The sequence below is a fragment of the Aegilops tauschii genome, chromosome 3 (assembly GCF_002575655.3).
Source record: "Aegilops tauschii subsp. strangulata cultivar AL8/78 chromosome 3, Aet v6.0, whole genome shotgun sequence".
In the NCBI taxonomy this organism is placed as follows: Eukaryota; Viridiplantae; Streptophyta; class Magnoliopsida; order Poales; family Poaceae; genus Aegilops; species Aegilops tauschii.
The window spans coordinates 4,194,219-4,217,620 of record NC_053037.3 but is presented as its reverse complement, the minus strand read 5'-3'; positions in this window follow the sequence as shown (position 1 = coordinate 4,217,620).

Here is a 23,402-nt window from a genome sequence, read left to right as displayed (position 1 = left end):
CAAGAAGCTAAGAGAAGCCAGGTATCTGACCGCCGAAATCTCGCACAGGTTGCCTGCTCGAGGGCAGGTCGTTCCCACTCCCGAACCCAGCGAGAGTGTCGTATTCGTCTCCCACTTCCTCCGAGGGCTAGGCTTTAGTCTAGATCCCTTTGTTAGAGGGCTCATGTTCTATTACGGGCTCGATTTCCATGATCTGGCCCCGGATTCCATCCTTCACATCTGGTCATTCATCGTCGTGTGTGAGGCCTTCCTCCACGTCACACCACACTTCAGCTTATGGCTCAAGACCTTTAAATTGAAGCCGAAGATGATTAATGGGCGGCACGCAGAATGCGGAGGTGCCATAATAAGCAAAGGCGCCAATGCTCCCTGGCCAAAGGGTTCCTTCCCGGAGGTGTCCAGCTTATGGCAATGGGAGTGGCTTTACATCACAGCTCCCCGAGGTACTAAGTGGGTAGCCGCCCCTGCCTTCCGCTCGGCCCCCCCGCCACAACTGGCGTCATGGGTCAACAAGGGGCTGGACTGGGGGCCAGTAAATGATGTGCCGACATTGTAGAGTCGCATCCGAGATCTCCTCGAGGGAGATGTCAGCCTTGTCAAGGTAATGCAAGTCATGCTAGTTTGTCGAGCCCTGTCTTGCAAACGTCGACCTCTCCGTATGTGGGAGTTCAACCCGGAAGGACCGCGAACTATTCAGCACTTCTTCAACGTGACGATCGAAGAGATGTACAGATTGTTCTTCGGATCACGAATAAAGTGTCCGGACACCACCGAGGCTGCGGGTCTAAACTGCAACCGTCCAGACACCCAAGTAAGTAGTTCTTCGGCCGAACATGCTGTATCTGTTGGGAATCGTAGCATAATTTAAAATTTTCCTACGCTCACCAAGATGCATCTATGGAGTCTACTAGCAACGAGGGGAAAGGAGTGCATCTACATACCCTTGTAGATCGCGAGCGGAAGCGTTCCAATGAACGTGGATGACGGAGTCGTACTCGCCGTGATCCAAACCACCGATGACCGAGTGCCGAACGGACGACACCTCCGCGTTCAACACACGTACGGTGCAGCGACGTCTCTTCCTTCTTGATCCAGCAAGGGGGAAGGAGAGGTTGATGGAGATCCAGCAGCACGACGGCGTGGTGGTGGATGTAGCGGGTCTCCGGCAGGGCATCGCCGAGCTTCTGGGAGAGAGAGAGAGGTGTTGCAGGGGAGGAGGGAGGCGCCCAAGGCTGTAGGTTGCTGCCCTCCCTCCCCCCCTTTATATAGGCCCCCAAGGGGGGCGCCGGCCCTAGAGATGGGATCTCATGGGGGGGGGGGGGGGCGGCGGCCAAAGGGGGGGAAGGGGTTGCCTTGCCCCCCAAGGCAAGGGGGAAGCCCCCCCACCCTAGGGTTCCCAACCCTAGGCGCATGGGGGGAGGCCCATGGGGGGCGCCCAGCCCACTAGGGGCTAGTTCCCTTCCACTTTCAGCCCATGGGGCCCTCCGGGATAGGTGGCCCCACCCAATGGACCCCCGGGACCCTTCCGGTGGTCCCGGTACAATACCGGTAACCCCCGAAACTTTCCCGGTGGCCGAAATTGGACTTCCTATATATAATTCTTCACCTCCGGACCATTCCGGAACCTCTCGTGACGTCCGGGATCTCATCCGGGACTCCGAACAACTTTCGGGTTTCCGCATACACATATCTCTACAACCCTAGCGTCACCGAACCTTAAGTGTGTAGACCCTACGGGTTCGGGAGACATGCAGACATGACCGAGACGCCTCTCCGGTCAATAACCAACAGCAGGATCTGGATACCCATGTTGGCTCCCACATGTTCCACGATGATCTCATCGGATGAACCACGGTGTCGAGGATTCAATCAATCCCGTATGCAATTCCCTTTGTCAATCGGTATGTTACTTGCCCGAGATTCGATCGTCGGTATCCCAATACCTTGTTCAATCTCGTTACCGGCAAGTCTCTTTACTCGTACCGCAATGCATCATCCCGTGACTAACGCCTTAGTCACATTGAGCTCATTATGATGATGCATTACCGAGTGGGCCCAGAGATACCTCTCCGTCACACGGAGTGACAAATCCCAGTCTCAATCTGTGCCAACCCAACAGACACTTTCGGAGATACCCGTAGTGCACCTTTATAGTCACCCAGTTACGTTGTGACGTTTGGCACACCCAAAGCACTCCTACGGTATCCGGGAGTTGCACGATCTCATGGTCTAAGGAAAAGATACTTGACATTGGAAAAGCTCTAGCAAACGAAACTACACGATCTTTATGCTATGCTTAGGATTGGGTCTTGTCCATCACATCATTCTCCTAATGATGTGATCCCGTTATCAATGACATCCAATGTCCATAGTCAGGAAACCATGACTATCTGTTGATCAACGAGCTAGTCAACTAGAGGCTTACTAGGGACACGTTGTGGTCTATGTATTCACACATGTATTAGGATTTCCGGACAATACAATTATAGCATGAATAATAGACAATTACCATGAACAAAGAAATATAATAATAACCATTTATTATTGCCTCTAGGGCATATTTCCAACAGTCTCCCACTTGCACTAGAGTCAATAATCTAGTTACATTGTGATGAATCGAACACCCATTGCGTCCTGGTGTTGATCATGTTTTGCCCTAGGGAGAGGTTTAGTCAACGGATCTGCTACATTCAGGTCCGTATGTACTTTACAAATATCTATGTCTCCATTTTGAACACCTATGGCCGAGATTACTTTGGTACCTTCCTACCAAACTTACGGCAAGGTTTACATCAGGTCTGGTACACAGCATGGCATACATAATAGACCCTATGGCCGAGGCATAGGGGATGACACTCATCTTTTCTATATCTTCTGCCGTGGTCGGGCATTGAGCCGTGCTCAATTGCACACCTTGCAATACAGGCAAGAACCCCTTCTTGGACTGATCCATATTGAACTTCTTCAATATCTTGTCAAGGTATGTACTCTGTGAAAGACCAATGAGGCGTCTCGATCTATCTCTATAGATCTTGATGCCTAATATATAAGCAGCTTCTCCAAGGTCCTTCATTGAAAAACACTTATTCAAATAGGCCTTTATACTTTCCAAGAATTCTATATCATTTCCCATCAATAGTATGTCATCCACATGTAATATGAGAAATGCCACAGAGCTCCCACTCACTTTCTTGTAAACACAGGCTTCTCCATAAGTCTGTGTGAACCCAAACGCTTTGGTCATCTCATCAAAGCGAATGTTCCAACTCCGAGATGCTTGCACCAGCCCATAGATTGAGCGCTGGAGCTTGCATACTTTGTTAGCATTCTTAGGATCGACAAAACCTTCCGGCTGCATCATATACAACTCTTCCTTAAGGAAGCCGTTAAGGAATGCCGTTTTGACGTCCATCTGCCATATCTCATAATCGGTATGCGGCAATTGCTAACATGATTCGGACGGACTTCAGCTTCGCTACGGGTGAGAAAGTCTCATCGTAGTCAACCCCTTGAACTTGTCGATAACCCTTAGCGACAAGTCGAGCTTTGTAGATGGTCACATTACCATCCGCGTCCGTCTTCTTCTTAAAGATCCATTTGTTTTCTATGGCTCGCCGATCATCGGGCAAGTCAGTCAAAGTCCATACTTCGTTTTCATACATGGATCCTCTCTCGGATTTCATGGCTTCTAGCCATTTGTCGGAATCCGGGCCCGCCATCGCTTCTTCATTGTTCGAAGGTTCACCGTTGTCTAACAACATGATTTCCAGGACAGGGTTGCCGTACCACTCTGGTGCGGAACGTGTCCTTGTGGACCTACGAAGTTCAGTGGCAACTTGATCCGAAGCTTCATGATCATCATCATTAACTTCCTCCCCAGTCGGTGTAGGCACCATAGGAACATCTTCCCGCGCTGCGCTACTTTCCGGCTCGGAAGGGGTGACTGTCACCTCATCAAGTTCCACTTTCCTCCCACTCAATTCTTTCGAGAGAAACTCCTTCTCTAGAAAGGACCCGTTCTTGGCAACGAAGATCTTGCCTTCGGATCTGAGGTAGAAGGTATACCCAATAGTTTCCTTAGGGTATCCTATGAAGACGCATTTTTCCGACTTGGGTTCGAGCTTTTCAGGTTGAAGTTTCTTGACATAAGCATCGCATCCCCAAACTTTTAGAAACGACAGCTTAGGTTTCTTCCCAAACCATAATTCATACGGTGTCGTCTCAACGGATTTCGACGGAGCCCTATTTAAAGTGAATGCGGCAGTCTCTAAAGCATAGCCCCAAAATGAGAGCGGTAAATTGGTAAGAGACATCATAGATCGCACCATATCCAATAGAGTGCGATTACGACGTTCGGACACACCGTTTCGCTGAGGTGTTCCAGGCGGCGTGAGTTGTGAAACTATTCCACATTTCCTTAAGTGTGTACCAAATTCGTGACTTAAATATTCTCCACCATGATCTGATCGTAAGAATTTTATTTTCCTGTCACGTTGATTCTCAACTTCACTCTGAAATTCCTTGAACTTTTCAAAGGTTTCAGACTTGTGTTTCATTAGGTAGACATACCCATATCTACTTAAGTCATCAGTGAGAGTGAGAACATAACGATATCCTCCGCGAGCCTCAACACTCATTGGACCGCACACATCGGTATGTATGATTTCCAATAAGTTGGTCGCTCGCTCCATTGTTCCGGAGAACGGGGTCTTGGTCATCTTACCCATGAGGCATGGTTCACATGTGTCAAATGATTCGTAATCAAGAGACTCCAAAAGTCCATCTGCATGGAGCTTCTTCATGCGCTTGACACCAATGTGACCAAGGCGGCACTGCCACAAGTATGTGGGACTATCGTTATCAACTTTACATCTTTTGGTATTCACATTATGAACATGTGTAACATCACGTTCGAGATTCATCAAGAATAAACCATTAACCAGCGGGGCATGACCATAAAACCTATCTCTCATATAAATAGAACAACCATTATTCTCGGATTTAAATGAGTAGCCATCTCGAATTAAACGAGATCCAGATACAATGTTCATGCTCAAAGCTGGCACTAAATAACAATTATTGAGGTTTAAAACTAATCCCGTGGGTAGATGCAGAGGTAGCGTGCCGACGGCGATCACATCGACCTTGGAACCATTCCCGACGCGCATCGTCACCTCGTCCTTCGCCAGTCTCCGTTTATTCCGTAGTTCCTGTTTTGAGTTACAAATATGAGCAACCGCACCGGTATCAAATACCCAGGAGCTACTACGAGTACTGGTAAGGTACACATCGATTACATGTATATCACATATACCTTTGGTGTTGCCGGCCTTCTTCTTGTCCGCTAAGTATTTGGGGCAGTTCCGCTTCCAGTGACCACTTCCCTTGCAATAAAAGCACTCAGTTTCTGGCTTGGGTCCATTCTTCGACTTCTTCCCAGTAACTGGCTTACCGGCCGCGGCAACTCCCTTGCCGTCCTTCTTGAAGTTCTTCTTACCCTTGCCCTTCTTGAACTTAGTGGTTTTATTCACCATCAACACTTGATGTTCTTTTCTGATCTCCACCTCCGCTGATTTCAGCATTGAATATACCTCAGGGATGGTCTTTTCCATCCCCTACATATTGAAGTTCATCACGAAGCTCTTGTAGCTTGGTGGAAGCGACTGGAGGATTCTGTCAATGACCGCGTCATCCGGGAGATTAACTCCCAGCTGAGTCAAGCGGTTGTGCAACCCAGACATTCTGATTATGTGCTCACCAACAGAACTGTTCTCCTCCATTTTACAGCTGAAGAACTTGTCGGAGACATCATATCTCTCGACCCGGGCATGAGCTTGGAAAACCATTTTCAGCTCCTCGAACATCTCATATGCTCCATGTTTCTCAAAACGCTTTTGGAGACCCGGTTCTAAGCTGTAAAGCATGCCGCACTGAACGAGGGAGTAATCATCAGCACGTGTTTGCCAAGCGTTCATAACGTCTTGGTTCTCAGGGATTGGTGCTTCACCTAGCGGTGCTTCTAAGACATAATCTTTCTTGGCTACTATGAGGATGAGCCTCAGGTTCCGGACCCAGTCCGTATAATTGCTGCCATCATCTTTCAGCTTGGTTTTCTCTAGGAACGCGTTGAAATTGAGGACAACGTTGGCCATTTGATCTACAAGACATAGTGTAAAGATTTTAGACTAAGTTCATGATAATTAAGTTCATCTAATCAAATTATTTAATGAACTCCCACTCAGATAGACATCCCTCTAGTCATCTAAGTGAAACATGATCCGAGTTCAACTAGGCCGTGTCCGATCATCACGTGAGACGGACTAGTCAAGATCGGTGAACATCTCCATGTTGATCGTATCTTCTATACGACTCATGCTCGACCTTTCGGTCCTCCGTGTTCCGAGGCCATGTCTGTACATGCTAGGCTCGTCAAGTCAACCTAAGTGTATTGCGTGTGTTCCGAGGCCATGTCTGTACATGCTAGGCTCGTCAACACCCGTTGTATTCGAAACGTTAGAATCTATCACACCCGATCATCACATGGTGCTTCGAAACAACGAACCTTCGCAACGGTGCACAGTTAGGGTGAACACTTTCTTGAAATTATTATAAGGGATCATCTTACCTACTACCGTCGTTCTAAGCAAATAAGATGCAAAAACATGATAAACATCACATGCAATCAAATAGTGACATGATATGGCCAATATCATCATGCTCCTTTGATCTCCATCTTCGGGGCACCATGATCATCTTCGTCACCGGCATGACACCATGATCTCCATCATCATGATCTCCATCATCATGATCTCCATCATCGTGTCTTCATGCAGTCGTCACGCCAACGATTACTTCTACTTCTATGGCTAACGCGTTTAGCAACAAAGTAAAGTAATTTACATGGCATTATTTAATGACACGCAGGTCATACAAAATAATAAAGACAACTCCTATGGCTCCTGCCGGTTGTCATACTCATCGACACGCAAGTCGTGAATCCTATTACAAGAATATGATCAATCTCATACATCACATATATCATTCATCACATCTTCTGGCCATATCACATCACATAGCACTTGCTGCAAAAACAAGTTAGACGTTCTCTAATTGTTGTTGCAAGTTTTTTACGTGGTTTGTAGGTTTCTATCAAGAACGTTTCTTACCTACGTATGACCACAACGTGATTTGCCAATTTCTATTTACCCTTCATAAGGACCCTTTTCATCGAATCCGTTCCGACTAAAGTAGGAGAGACAGACACCCGCTAGCCACCTTATGCAACTAGTGCATGTCAGTCGGTGGAACCTGTCTCACGTAAGCGTACGTGTAAGGTCGGTCCGGGCCGCTTCATCCTACAATGCCGCCGAAACAAGAAACGACTAGTAGTGGCAAGAAGAATTGGCAAACTCAACGCCCACAACTGCTTTGTGTTCTACTCGTGCATAGTAACTACGCATAGGCCTGGCTCATGATGCCACTGTTGGGAATCGTTGCATAATTTAAAATTTTCCTACGCTCACGAAGATGCATCTATGGAGTCTACTAGCAACGAGGGGAAAGGAGTGCATCTACATACCGTTGTATATCGCGAGCGGAAGCGTTCCAATGAACGTGGATGACGGAGTCGTACTCGCCGTGATCCAAATCACCGATGACCGAGTGCCGAACGGACGGCACCTCCGCATTCAACACACGTACGGTGCAGCGACGTCTCCTCCTTCTTCATCCAGCAAGGGGGAAGGAGAGGTCGATTAGAACCGAGTGAGGTGTTAGTCATGCTATTTTTTAATAATCAAATCAATAGTGACGTATTAACATTGATAGTCGCAATACTGAATTTTATACCGAAATTAGTGATATAAAACTGAGTCAGGTCATCCTAGTGCTATTTTTAGTTTTGAAATCAGTATTGAAAAATTAACGTGAAGAATCACAATACTGAATTCTAGTACCAAAATTAGTGATATACAAGTGAGTCGGGTGATCTCGTTTTGTATTTCAGTACTGAAATCAGTATTGAAATATTAAGGTGGATAATCGCAATACTGAATTTCAGTACCGAAATGAGTGATATAGAACATAGTCGGGTCATCTTGGTGATCTAGTTCAGTATTGAAATCAGTACTGAAATATCAACGTGGATAATCAGAACACTGAATTTTAGTACCGAAATTAGTGATATACAACCGAGTCGCGTCATCATGGTGCGGTTTTCAATATTAAATATTAATGTGGATAATCGCAATACTAAGTTTTAGTACTGAAATTAGTGATATAGAACCGAGTCAGGTGTTAGTCAAGCTATTTTTTAGTACTCAAATTAATACTGAAATACTAACATGGATAATCGCAATAGTTAAATTTATACCGAAATCAGTGATATAGAAGTGAGTCGGGTGAGCGTCGTTTTGTTTTTTAGTACTGAAATCAGTATTAAAGTGGATAATCGCAATACTGAATTTTAGTACCGAAATGAGTGATGTAAAACATAGTCGGGTCATCTTGGTGCTATATTTCAGTACTGAAATCAATATTGAAATATTAAGGTGGATAATGAGAATACTGAATTTTAGTACCGAAATTAGAAATTTACAACTCAGTCGGGTCATCGTGGTGTTGTTTTTTCTGTATTGAAATATTAACGTGGTTAATCTCAATGCTATATTTTAGTACCAAAATTAGTGATATAGAATTGAGTCATGCGTTCATCCAGCTGTTTTTCAGTACTGAAATCAATACTGCAATATTTACATGGATAATCGCAGTACCGAATCTTAGTAACAAATTTGTGATATACAGCTAAGTCTCGTGATCATCGTTTTGTTTTTAAGTCTTGAAATCAGTATTGAAATATTAGTGGATAATCGCAATACTGAATTTTAATACCAAAATTAGTGATATACAACTGAGTGTGATGATCGTCATTTTATATTTCAGTATTGAAACCAATATTGATATATTAATGTGGATAATCACAATACTAAATTTTAGTAATGAAATTAGTGATACACGACCGAGTCGGCTCATCGTGGTGCTGTATTTCAGTATTGAAGTCAGTACGGAAACGTTAACATGTATAATCATAATACTGAGTTTTAATACCAAAATTAGTGATATAGAACCGAGTGAGGTGTTAGTCATGCTATTTTTTTATACTCAAATCAATAGTGACATATTAACATTGATAGTCGCAATACTGAATTTTATACCGAAATTAGTGATATAAAACTGAGTCAGGTCAAACTAGTGCTATTTTTAGTTTTGAAATCAGTATTGAAAAATTAACGTGAAGAATCACAATACTGAATTCTAGTACCAAAATTAGTGATATACAAGTGAGTCGGGTGATCTCGTTTTGTATTTCAGTACTGAAATCAGTATTGAAATATTAAGGTGGATAATCGCAATACTGAATTTCAGTACCGAAATGAGTGATATAGAACATAGTCGGGTCATCTTGGTGATCTAGTTCAGTATTGAAATCAGTACTGAAATATCAACGTGGATAATCAGAACACTGAATTTTAGTACCGAAATTAGTGATATACAACCGAGTCGCGTCATCATGGTGCGGTTTTCAATATTAAATATTAATGTGGATAATCGCAATACTAAGTTTTAGTACTGAAATTAGTGATATAGAACCGAGTCAGGTGTTAGTCAAGCTATTTTTTAGTACTCAAATTAATACTGAAATACTAACATGGATAATCGCAATAGTTAAATTTATACCGAAATCAGTGATATAGAAGTGAGTCGGGTGAGCGTCGTTTTGTTTTTTAGTACTGAAATCAGTATTAAAGTGGATAATCGCAATACTGAATTTTAGTACCGAAATGAGTGATGTAAAACATAGTCGGGTCATCTTGGTGCTATATTTCAGTACTGAAATCAATATTGAAATATTAAGGTGGATAATGAGAATACTGAATTTTAGTACCGAAATTAGAAATTTACAACTCAGTCGGGTCATCGTGGTGTTGTTTTTTCTGTATTGAAATATTAACGTGGTTAATCTCAATGCTATATTTTAGTACCAAAATTAGTGATATAGAATTGAGTCATGCGTTCATCCAGCTGTTTTTCAGTACTGAAATCAATACTGCAATATTTACATGGATAATCGCAGTACCGAATCTTAGTAACAAATTTGTGATATACAGCTAAGTCTCGTGATCATCGTTTTGTTTTTAAGTCTTGAAATCAGTATTGAAATATTAGTGGATAATCGCAATACTGAATTTTAATACCAAAATTAGTGATATACAACTGAGTGTGATGATCGTCATTTTATATTTCAGTATTGAAACCAATATTGATATATTAATGTGGATAATCACAATACTAAATTTTAGTAATGAAATTAGTGATACACGACCGAGTCGGCTCATCGTGGTGCTGTATTTCAGTATTGAAGTCAGTACGGAAACGTTAACATGTATAATCATAATACTGAGTTTTAATACCAAAATTAGTGATATAGAACCGAGTGAGGTGTTAGTCATGCTATTTTTTTATACTCAAATCAATAGTGACATATTAACATTGATAGTCGCAATACTGAATTTTATACCGAAATTAGTGATATAAAACTGAGTCAGGTCAACCTAGTGCTATTTTTAGTTTTGAAATCAGTATTGAAAAATTAACGTGAAGAATCACAATACTGAATTCTAGTACCAAAATTAGTGATATACAAGTGAGTCGGGTGATCTCGTTTTGTATTTCCGTACTGAAATCAGTATTGAAATATTAAGGTGGATAGTCGCAATACTGAATTTTAGTACCGAAATGAGTGATATAGAACATAGTCGGGTCATCTTGGTGATCTAGTTCAGTATTGAAATCAGTACTGAAATATTAACGTGCATAATCAGTACACTGAATTTTAGTACCGAAATTAGTGATATACAATCGAGTCGCGTCATCGTGGTGCAGTTTTCAATATTAAATATTAATGTGGATAATCACAATACTAAGTTTTAGTACTGAAATTAGTGATATAGAACCGAGTCAGTTGTTAGTCAAGCTATTTTGTAGTACTCAAATTAATAATGAAATACTAACATGGATAATCGCAATAGTAAAATTTATACCGAAATTAGTGATATAGAAGTGAGTCGGGTGATCGTCGTTTTGTTTTTCAGTACTGAAATCACTATTAAAGTGGATAATCGCAATACTGAATTTTAGTACCCAAATGAGTGATGTAAAACATAGTCGGGTCATCTTGGTGCTATATTTCTGTACTGAAATCAATATTAAAATATTAAGGTGGATAATCACAATACTGAATTTTAGTACCGAAATTAGAAATTTACAACTCAGTCGGATCATCGTGGTGTTGTTTTTTCAGTATTGAAATATTAACGGGGTTAATCTGAATGCTATATTTTAGTACCAAAATTAGTGATATAGAATTGAGTCATGCATTCATCCAGCTGTTTCTCAGTACTGAAATCAATACTGCAATATTTACATGGATAATCGCAGTACCGAATATTAGTAACAAATTTGTGATATACAGCTAAGTCTCGTGATCATCGTTTTGTTTTTAAGTCTTGAAATCAGTATTGAAATATTAGTGGATTATCGCAATACTGAATTTTAATACCAAAATTAGTGATATACAACTGAGTGTGATGATCGTCATTTTATATTTCAGTATTGAAACCAATATTGATATATTAATGTGGATAATCACAATACTAAATTTTAGTACTGAAATTAGTGATACACGACCGAGTCGGCTCATCGTGGTGCTGTATTTCAGAATTGAAGTCAGTACGAAAAGTTAACATGTATAATCATAATACTGAGTTTTAATACAAAAATTAGTGATATAGAACCGAGTGAGGTGTTAGTCATGCTATTTTTTAATACTCAAATCAATAGTGACGTATTAACATTGATAGTCGCAACACTGAATTTTATACCGAAATTAGTGATATAAAACTGAGTCAGGTCATCCTAGTGCTATTTTTAGTTTTGAAATCAGTATTGAAAAATTAACGTGAAGAATCACAATACTGAATTCTAGTACCAAAATTAGTGATATACAAGTGAGTCGGGTGATCTCGTTTTGTATTTCAGTACTGAAATCAGTATTGAAATATTAAGGTGCATAATCGCAATACTGAATTTCAGTACCGAAATGAGTGATATAGAACATAGTCGGGTCATCTTGGTGATCTAGTTCAGTATTGAAATCAGTACTGAAATATCAACGTGGATAATCAGAACACTGAATTTTAGTACCGAAATTAGTGATATACAATCGAGTCGCGTCATCATGGTGCAGTTTTCAATATTAAATATTAATGTGGATAATCACAATACAGAGTTTTAGTACTGAAATTAGTGATATAGAACCGAGTCAGGTGTTAGTCAAGCTATTTTTTAGTACTCAAATTAATACTGAAATACTAACATGGATAATCGCAATAGTTAAATTTATACCGAAATCAATGATATAGAAGTGAGTCGGGTGATCGTCGTTTTGTTTTTCAGTACTGAAATCAGTATTAAAGTGGATAATCGCAATACTGAATTTTAGTACCGAAATGAGTGATGTAAAACATAGTCGGGTCATCTTGGTGCTATATTTCAGTACTGAAATCAATATTGAAATATTAAGGTGGATAATCACAATACTGAATTTTAGTACCGAAATTAGAAATTTACAACTCAGTCGGGTCATCGTGGTGTTGTTTTTTCAGTATTGAAATATTAACGTGGTTAATCTCAATGCTATATTTTAGTACCAAAATTAGTGATATAGAATTGAGTCATGCGTTCATCCAGCTGTTTTTCAGTACTGAAATCAATACTGCAATATTTACATGGATAATCGCAGTACCGAATCTTAGTAACAAATTTGTGATATACAGCTAAGTCTCATGATCATCGTTTTGTTTTTAAGTCTTGAAATCAGTATTGAAATATTAGTGGATAATCGCAATACTGAATTTTAATACCAAAATTAGTGATATACAACTGAGTGTGATGATCGTCATTTTATATTTCAGTATTGAAACCAATATTGATATATTAATGTGGATAATCACAATACTAAATTTTAGTACTGAAATTAGTGATACACGACCGAGTCGGCTCATCGTGGTGCTGTATTTCAGTATTGAAGTCAGTACGGAAACGTTAACATGTATAATCATAATACTGAGTTTTAATACCAAAATTAGTGATATAGAACCGAGTGAGGTGGTAGTCATGCTATTTTTTTATACTCAAATCAATAGTGACGTATTAACATTGATAGTCGCAATACTGAATTTTATACCGAAATTAGTGATATAAAACTGAGTCAGGTCATCCTAGTGCTATTTTTAGTTTTGAAATCAGTATTGAAAAATTAACGTGAAGAATCACAATACTGAATTCTAGTACCAAAATTAGTGATATACATGTGATTCGGGTGATCTCGTTTTGTATTTCAGTACTGAAATCAGTATTGAAATATTAAGGTGGATAATCGCAATACTGAATTTCAGTACCGAAATGAGTGATATAGAACATAGTCGGGTCATCTTGGTGATCTAGTTCAGTATTGAAATCAGTACTGAAATATCAACGTGGATAATCAGAATACTGAATTTTAGTACCGAAATTAGTGATATACAATCGAGTCGCGTCATCATGGTGCGGTTTTCAATATTAAATATTAATGTGGATAATCACAATACTAAGTTTTAGTACTGAAATTAGTGATATAGAACCGAGTCAGGTGTTAGTCAAGCTATTTTTTAGTACTCAAATTAATACTGAAATACTAACATGGATAATCGCAATAGTTAAATTTATACCGAAATCAGTGATATAGAAGTGAGTCGGGTGATCGTCGTTTTGTTTTTCAGTACTGAAATCAGTATTAAAGTGGATAATCGCAATACTGAATTTTAGTACCGAAATGAGTGATGTAAAACATAGTCGGGTCATCTTGGTGCTATATTTCAGTACTGAAATCAATATTGAAATATTAAGGTGGATAATCACAATACTGAATTTTAGTACCGAAATTAGAAATTTACCACTCAGTCGGGTCATCGTGGTGTTGTTTTTTCAGTATTGAAATATTAACGTGGTTAATCTCAATGCTATATTTTAGTACCAAAATTACTGAGATAGAATTGAGTCATGCGTTCATCCAGCTGTTTTTCAGTACTGAAATCAATACTGCAATATTTACATGGATAATAGCAGTACCGAATCTTAGTAACAAATTTGTGATATACAGCTAAGTCTCGTGATCATCGTTTTGTTTTTAAGTCTTGAAATCAGTATTGAAATATTAGTGGATAATCGCAATACTGAATTTTAATACCGAAATTAGTGATATACAACTGAGTGTGATGATCGTCATTTTATATTTCAGTATTGAAACCAATATTGATATATTAATGTGGATAATCAGAATACTAAATTTTAGTACTGAAATTAGTGATACACGACCGAGTCGGCTCATCGTGGTGCTGTATTTCAGTATTGAAGTCAGTACGGAAACGTTAACATGTATAATCATAATACTGAATTTTAATACCAAAATTAGTGATATAGAACCGAGTGAGGTGTTAGTCATGTTATTTTTTTATACTCAAATCAATAGTGACGTATTAACATTGATAGTCGCAATACTGAATTTTATACCGAAATTAGTGATATAAAACTGAGTCAGGTCATCCTAGTGCTATTTTTAGTTTTGAAATCAGTATTGAAAAATTAACGTGAAGAATCACAATACTGAATTCTAGTACCAAAATTAGTGATATACAAGTGAGTCGGGTGATCTCGTTTTGTATTTCAGTACTGAAATCAGTATTGAAATATTAAGGTGGATAATCGCAATACTGAATTTCAGTACCGAAATGAGTGATATAGAACATAGTCGGGTCATCTTGGTGATCTAGTTCAGTATTGAAATCAGTACTGAAATATCAACGTGGATAATCAGAACACTGAATTTTAGTACAGAAATTAGTGATATACAATCGAGTCGTGTCATCATGGTGCGGTTTTCAATATTAAATATTAATGTGGATAATCACAATACTAAGTTTTAGTACTGAAATTAGTGATATAGAACCGAGTCAGGTGTTAGTCAAGCTATTTTTTAGTACTCAAATTAATACTGAAATACTAACATGGATAATCGCAATAGTTAAATTTATACCGAAATCAGTGATATAGAAGTGAGTCGGGTGATCGTCGTTTTGTTTTTCAGTACTGAAATCAGTATTAAAGTGGATAATCGCAATACTGAATTTTAGTACCGAAATGAGTGATGTAAAACATAGTCGGGTCATCTTGGTGCTATATTTCAGTACTGAAATCAATATTGAAATATTAAGGTGGATAATCACAATACTGAATTTTAGTACCGAAATTAGAAATTTACCACTCAGTCGGGTCATCGTGGTGTTGTTTTTTCAGTATTGAAATATTAACGTGGTTAATCTCAATGCTATATTTTAGTACCAAAATTACTGAGATAGAATTGAGTCATGCGTTCATCCAGCTGTTTTTCAGTACTGAAATCAATACTGCAATATTTACATGGATAATAGCAGTACCGAATCTTAGTAACAAATTTGTGATATACAGCTAAGTCTCGTGATCATCGTTTTGTTTTTAAGTCTTGAAATCAGTATTGAAATATTAGTGGATAATCGCAATACTGAATTTTAATACCGAAATTAGTGATATACAACTGAGTGTGATGATCGTCATTTTATATTTCAGTATTGAAACCAATATTGATATATTAATGTGGATAATCAGAATACTAAATTTTAGTACTGAAATTAGTGATACACGACCGAGTCGGCTCATCGTGGTGCTGTATTTCAGTATTGAAGTCAGTACGGAAACGTTAACATGTATAATCATAATACTGAATTTTAATACCAAAATTAGTGATATAGAACCGAGTGAGGTGTTAGTCATGTTATTTTTTTATACTCAAATCAATAGTGACGTATTAACATTGATAGTCGCAATACTGAATTTTATACCGAAATTAGTGATATAAAACTGAGTCAGGTCATCCTAGTGCTATTTTTAGTTTTGAAATCAGTATTGAAAAATTAACGTGAAGAATCACAATACTCAATTCTAGTACCAAAATTAGTGATATACAAGTGAGTCGGGTGATCTCGTTTTGTATTTCAGTACTGAAATCAGTATTGAAATATTAAGGTGGATAATCGCAATACTGAATTTCAGTACCGAAATGAGTGATATAGAACATAGTCGGGTCATCTTGGTGATCTAGTTCAGTATTGAAATCAGTACTGAAATATCAACGTGGAGAATCAGAACACTGAATTTTAGTACCGAAATTAGTGATATACAATCGAGTCGTGTCATCATGGTGCGGTTTTCAATATTAAATATTAATGTGGATAATCACAATACTAAGTTTTTGTACTGAAATTAGTGATATAGAACCGAGTCAGGTGTTAGTCAAGCTATTTTTAGTACTCAAATTAATACTGAAATACTAACATGGATAATCGCAATAGTTAAATTTATACCGAAATCAGTGATATAGAAGTGAGTCGGGTGATCGTCGTTTTGTTTTTCAGTACTGAAATCAGTATTAAAGTGGATAATCGCAATACTGAATTTTAGTACCGAAATGAGTGATGTAAAACATAGTCGGGTCATCTTGGTGCTATATTTCAGTACTGAAATCAATATTGAAATATTAAGGTGGATAATCACAATACTGAATTTTAGTACCGAAATTAGAAATTTACAACTCAGTCGGGTCATCGTGGTGTTGTTTTTTCAGTATTGAAATATTAACGTGGTTAATCTCAATGCTATATTTTAGTACCAAAATTAGTGATATAGAATTGAGTCATGCGTTCATCCAGCTGTTTTTCAGTACTGAAATCAATACTGCAATATTTACATGGATAATCGCAGTACCGAATCTTAGTAACAAATTTGTGATATACAGCTAAGTCTCATGATCATCGTTTTGTTTTTAAGTCTTGAAATCAGTATTGAAATATTAGTGGATAATCGCAATACTGAATTTTAATACCAAAATTAGTGATATACAACTGAGTGTGATGATCGTCATTTTATATTTCAGTATTGAAACCAATATTGATATATTAATGTGGATAATCACAATACTAAATTTTAGTACTGAAATTAGTGATACACGACCGAGTCGGCTCATCGTGGTGCTGTATTTCAGTATTGAAGTCAGTACGGAAACGTTAACATGTATAATCATAATACTGAGTTTTAATACCAAAATTAGTGATATAGAACCGAGTGAGGTGGTAGTCATGCTATTTTTTTATACTCAAATCAATAGTGACGTATTAACATTGATAGTCGCAATACTGAATTTTATACCGAAATTAGTGATATAAAACTGAGTCAGGTCATCCTAGTGCTATTTTTAGTTTTGAAATCAGTATTGAAAAATTAACGTGAAGAATCACAATACTGAATTCTAGTACCAAAATTAGTGATATACATGTGATTCGGGTGATCTCGTTTTGTATTTCAGTACTGAAATCAGTATTGAAATATTAAGGTGGATAATCGCAATACTGAATTTCAGTACCGAAATGAGTGATATAGAACATAGTCGGGTCATCTTGGTGATCTAGTTCAGTATTGAAATCAGTACTGAAATATCAACGTGGATAATCAGAATACTGAATTTTAGTACCGAAATTAGTGATATACAATCGAGTCGCGTCATCATGGTGCGGTTTTCAATATTAAATATTAATGTGGATAATCACAATACTAAGTTTTAGTACTGAAATTAGTGATATAGAACCGAGTCAGGTGTTAGTCAAGCTATTTTTTAGTACTCAAATTAATACTGAAATACTAACATGGATAATCGCAATAGTTAAATTTATACCGAAATCAGTGATATAGAAGTGAGTCGGGTGATCGTCGTTTTGTTTTTCAGTACTGAAATCAGTATTAAAGTGGATAATCGCAATACTGAATTTTAGTACCGAAATGAGTGATGTAAAACATAGTCGGGTCATCTTGGTGCTATATTTCAGTACTGAAATCAATATTGAAATATTAAGGTGGATAATCACAATACTGAATTTTAGTACCGAAATTAGAAATTTACCACTCAGTCGGGTCATCGTGGTGTTGTTTTTTCAGTATTGAAATATTAACGTGGTTAATCTCAATGCTATATTTTAGTACCAAAATTACTGAGATAGAATTGAGTCATGCGTTCATCCAGCTGTTTTTCAGTACTGAAATCAATACTGCAATATTTACATGGATAATAGCAGTACCGAATCTTAGTAACAAATTTGTGATATACAGCTAAGTCTCGTGATCATCGTTTTGTTTTTAAGTCTTGAAATCAGTATTGAAATATTAGTGGATAATCGCAATACTGAATTTTAATACCGAAATTAGTGATATACAACTGAGTGTGATGATCGTCATTTTATATTTCAGTATTGAAACCAATATTGATATATTAATGTGGATAATCAGAATACTAAATTTTAGTACTGAAATTAGTGATACACGACCGAGTCGGCTCTCGTGGTGCTGTATTTCAGTATTGAAGTCAGTACGGAAACGTTAACATGTATAATCATAATACTGAATTTTAATACCAAAATTAGTGATATAGAACCGAGTGAGGTGTTAGTCATGTTATTTTTTTATACTCAAATCAATAGTGACGTATTAACATTGATAGTCGCAATACTGAATTTTATACCGAAATTAGTGATATAAAACTGAGTCAGGTCATCCTAGTGCTATTTTTAGTTTTGAAATCAGTATTGAAAAATTAACGTGAAGAATCACAATACTGAATTCTAGTACCAAAATTAGTGATATACAAGTGAGTCGGGTGATCTCGTTTTGTATTTCAGTACTGAAATCAGTATTGAAATATTAAGGTGGATAATCGCAATACTGAATTTCAGTACCGAAATGAGTGATATAGAACATAGTCGGGTCATCTTGGTGATCTAGTTCAGTATTGAAATCAGTACTGAAATATCAACGTGGATAATCAGAACACTGAATTTTAGTACCGAAATTAGTGATATACAATCGAGTCGTGTCATCATGGTGCGGTTTTCAATATTAAATATTAATGTGGATAATCACAATACTAAGTTTTAGTACTGAAATTAGTGATATAGAACCGAGTCAGGTGTTAGTCAAGCTATTTTTTAGTACTCAAATTAATACTGAAATACTAACATGGATAATCGCAATAGTTAAATTTATACCGAAATCAGTGATATAGAAGTGAGTCGGGTGATCGTCGTTTTGTTTTTCAGTACTGAAATCAGTATTAAAGTGGATAATCGCAATACTGAATTTTAGTACCGAAATGAGTGATGTAAAACATAGTCGGGTCATCTTGGTGCTATATTTCAGTACTGAAATCAATATTGAAATATTAAGGTGGATAATCACAATACTGAATTTTAGTACCGAAATTAGAAATTTACCACTCAGTCGGGTCATCGTGGTGTTGTTTTTTCAGTATTGAAATATTAACGTGGTTAATCTCAATGCTATATTTTAGTACCAAAATTACTGAGATAGAATTGAGTCATGCGTTCATCCAGCTGTTTTTCAGTACTGAAATCAATACTGCAATATTTACATGGATAATAGCAGTACCGAATCTTAGTAACAAATTTGTGATATACAGCTAAGTCTCGTGATCATCGTTTTGTTTTTAAGTCTTGAAATCAGTATTGAAATATTAGTGGATAATCGCAATACTGAATTTTAATACCGAAATTAGTGATATACAACTGAGTGTGATGATCGTCATTTTATATTTCAGTATTGAAACGAATATTGATATATTAATGTGGATAATCAGAATACTAAATTTTAGTACTGAAATTAGTGATACACGACCGAGTCGGCTCATCGTGGTGCTGTATTTCAGTATTGAAGTCAGTACGGAAACGTTAACATGTATAATCATAATACTGAATTTTAATACCAAAATTAGTGATATAGAACCGAGTGAGGTGTTAGTCATGTTATTTTTTTATACTCAAATCAATAGTGACGTATTAACATTGATAGTCGCAATACTGAATTTTATACCGAAATTAGTGATATAAAACTGAGTCAGGTCATCCTAGTGCTATTTTTAGTTTTGAAATCAGTATTGAAAAATTAACGTGAAGAATCACAATACTCAATTCTAGTACCAAAATTAGTGATATACAAGTGAGTCGGGTGATCTCGTTTTGTATTTCAGTACTGAAATCAGTATTGAAATATTAAGGTGGATAATCGCAATACTGAATTTCAGTACCGAAATGAGTGATATAGAACATAGTCGGGTCATCTTGGTGATCTAGTTCAGTATTGAAATCAGTACTGAAATATCAACGTGGAGAATCAGAACACTGAATTTTAGTACCGAAATTAGTGATATACAATCGAGTCGTGTCATCATGGTGCGGTTTTCAATATTAAATATTAATGTGGATAATCACAATACTAAGTTTTTGTACTGAAATTAGTGATATAGAACCGAGTCAGGTGTTAGTCAAGCTATTTTTAGTACTCAAATTAATACTGAAATACTAACATGGATAATCGCAATAGTTAAATTTATACCGAAATCAGTGATATAGAAGTGAGTCGGGTGATCGTCGTTTTGTTTTTCAGTACTGAAATCAGTATTAAAGTGGATAATCGCAATACTGAATTTTAGTACCGAAATGAGTGATGTAAAACATAGTCGGGTCATCTTGGTGCTATATTTCAGTACTGAAATCAATATTGAAATATTAAGGTGGATAATCACAATACTGAATTTTAGTACCGAAATTAGAAATTTACCACTCAGTCGGGTCATCGTGGTGTTGTTTTTTCAGTATTGAAATATTAACGTGGTTAATCTCAATGCTATATTTTAGTACCAAAATTACTGAGATAGAATTGAGTCATGCGTTCATCCAGCTGTTTTTCAGTACTGAAATCAATACTGCAATATTTACATGGATAATCGCAGTACCGAATCTTAGTAACAAATTTGTGATATACAGCTAAGTCTCGTGATCATCGTTTTGTTTTTAAGTCTTGAAATCAGTATTGAAATATTAGTGGATAATCGCAATACTGAATTTTAATACCGAAATTAGTGATATACAACTGAGTGTGATGATCGTCATTTTATATTTCAGTATTGAAACCAATATTGATATATTAATGTGGATAATCAGAATACTAAATTTTATTACTGAAATTAGTGATACACGACCGAGTCGGCTCATCGTGGTGCTGTATTTCAGTATTGAAGTCAGTACGGAAACGTTAACATGTATAATCATAATACTGAGTTTTAATACCAAAATTAGTGATATAGAACCGAGTGAGGTGTTAGTCATGCTATTTTTTTATACTCAAATCAATAGTGACGTATTAACATTGATAGTCGCAATACTGAATTTTATACCGAAATTAGTGATATAAAACTGAGTCAGGTCATCCTAGTGCTATTTTCAGTTTTGAAATCAGTATTGAAAAATTAACGTGAAGAATCACAATACTGAATTCTAGTACCAAAATTAGTGATATACAAGTGAGTCGGGTGATCTCGTTTTGTATTTCAGTACTGAAATCAGTATTGAAATATTAAGGTGGATAATCGCAATACTGAATTTCAGTACCGAAATGAGTGATATAGAACATAGTCGGGTCATCTTGGTGATCTAGTTCAGTATTGAAATCAGTACTGAAATATCAACGTGGATAATCAGAACACTGAATTTTAGTACCGAAATTAGTGATATACAATCGAGTCGCGTCATCATGGTGCGGTTTTCAATATTAAATATTAATGTGGATAATCACAATACTAAGTTTTAGTACTGAAATTAGTGATATAGAACCGAGTCAGGTGTTAGTCAAGCTATTTTTTAGTACTCAAATTAATACTGAAATACTAACATGGATAATCGCAATAGTTAAATTTATACCGAAATCAGTGATATAGAAGTGAGTCGGGTGATCGTCGTTTTGTTTTTCAGTACTGAAATCAGTATTAAAGTGGATAATCGCAATACTGAATTTTAGTACCGAAATGAGTGATGTAAAACATAGTCGGGTCATCTTGGTGCTATATTTCAGTACTGAAATCAATATTGAAATATTAAGGTGGATAATCACAATACTGAATTTTAGTACCGAAATTAGAAATTTACCACTCAGTCGGGTCATCGTGGTGTTGTTTTTTCAGTATTGAAATAGTAACGTGGTTAATCTCAATGCTATATTTTAGTACCAAAATTACTGAGATAGAATTGAGTCATGCGTTCATCCAGCTGTTTTTCAGTACTGAAATCAATACTGCAATATTTACATGGATAATCGCAGTACCGAATCTTAGTAACAAATTTGTGATATACAGCTGAGTCTCGTGATCATCGTTTTGTTTTTAAGTCTTGAAATCAGTATTGAAATATTAGTGGATAATCGCAATACTGAATTTTAATACCAAAATTAGTGATATACAACTGAGTGTGATGATCGTCATTTTATATTTCAGTATTGAAACCAATATTGATATATTAATGTGGATAATCAGAATACTAAATTTTAGTACTGAAATTAGTGATACACGACCGAGTCGGCTCATCGTGGTGCTGTATTTCAGTATTGAAGTCAGTACGGAAACGTTAACATGCATAATCATAATACTGAGTTTTAATACCAAAATTAGTGATATAGAACCGAGTGAGGTGTTAGTCATGCTATTTTTTTATACTCAAATCAATAGTGACGTATTAACATTGATAGTCGCAATACTGAATTTTATACCGAAATTAGTGATATAAAACTGAGTCAGGTCATCCTAGTGCTATTTTTAGTTTTGAAATCAGTATTGACAAATTAACGTGAAGAATCACAATACTGAATTCTAGTACCAAAATTAGTGATATACAAGTGAGTCGGGTGATCTCGTTTTGTATTTCAGTACTGAAATCAGTATTGAAATATTAAGGTGGATAATCGCAATACTGAATTTCAGTACCGAAATGAGTGATATAGAACATAGTCGGGTCATCTTGGTGATCTAGTTCAGTATTGAAATCAGTACTGAAATATCAACGTGGATAATCAGAACACTGAATTTTAGTACCGAAATTAGTGATATACAATCGAGTCGCGTCATCATGGTGCGGTTTTCAATATTAAATATTAATGTGGATAATCACAATACTAAGTTTTAGTACTGAAATTAGTGATATAGAACCGAGTCAGGTGTTAGTCAAGCTATTTTTTAGTACTCAAATTAATACTGAAATACTAACATGGATAATCGCAATAGTTAAATTTATACCGAAATCGGTGATATAGAAGTGAGTCGGGTG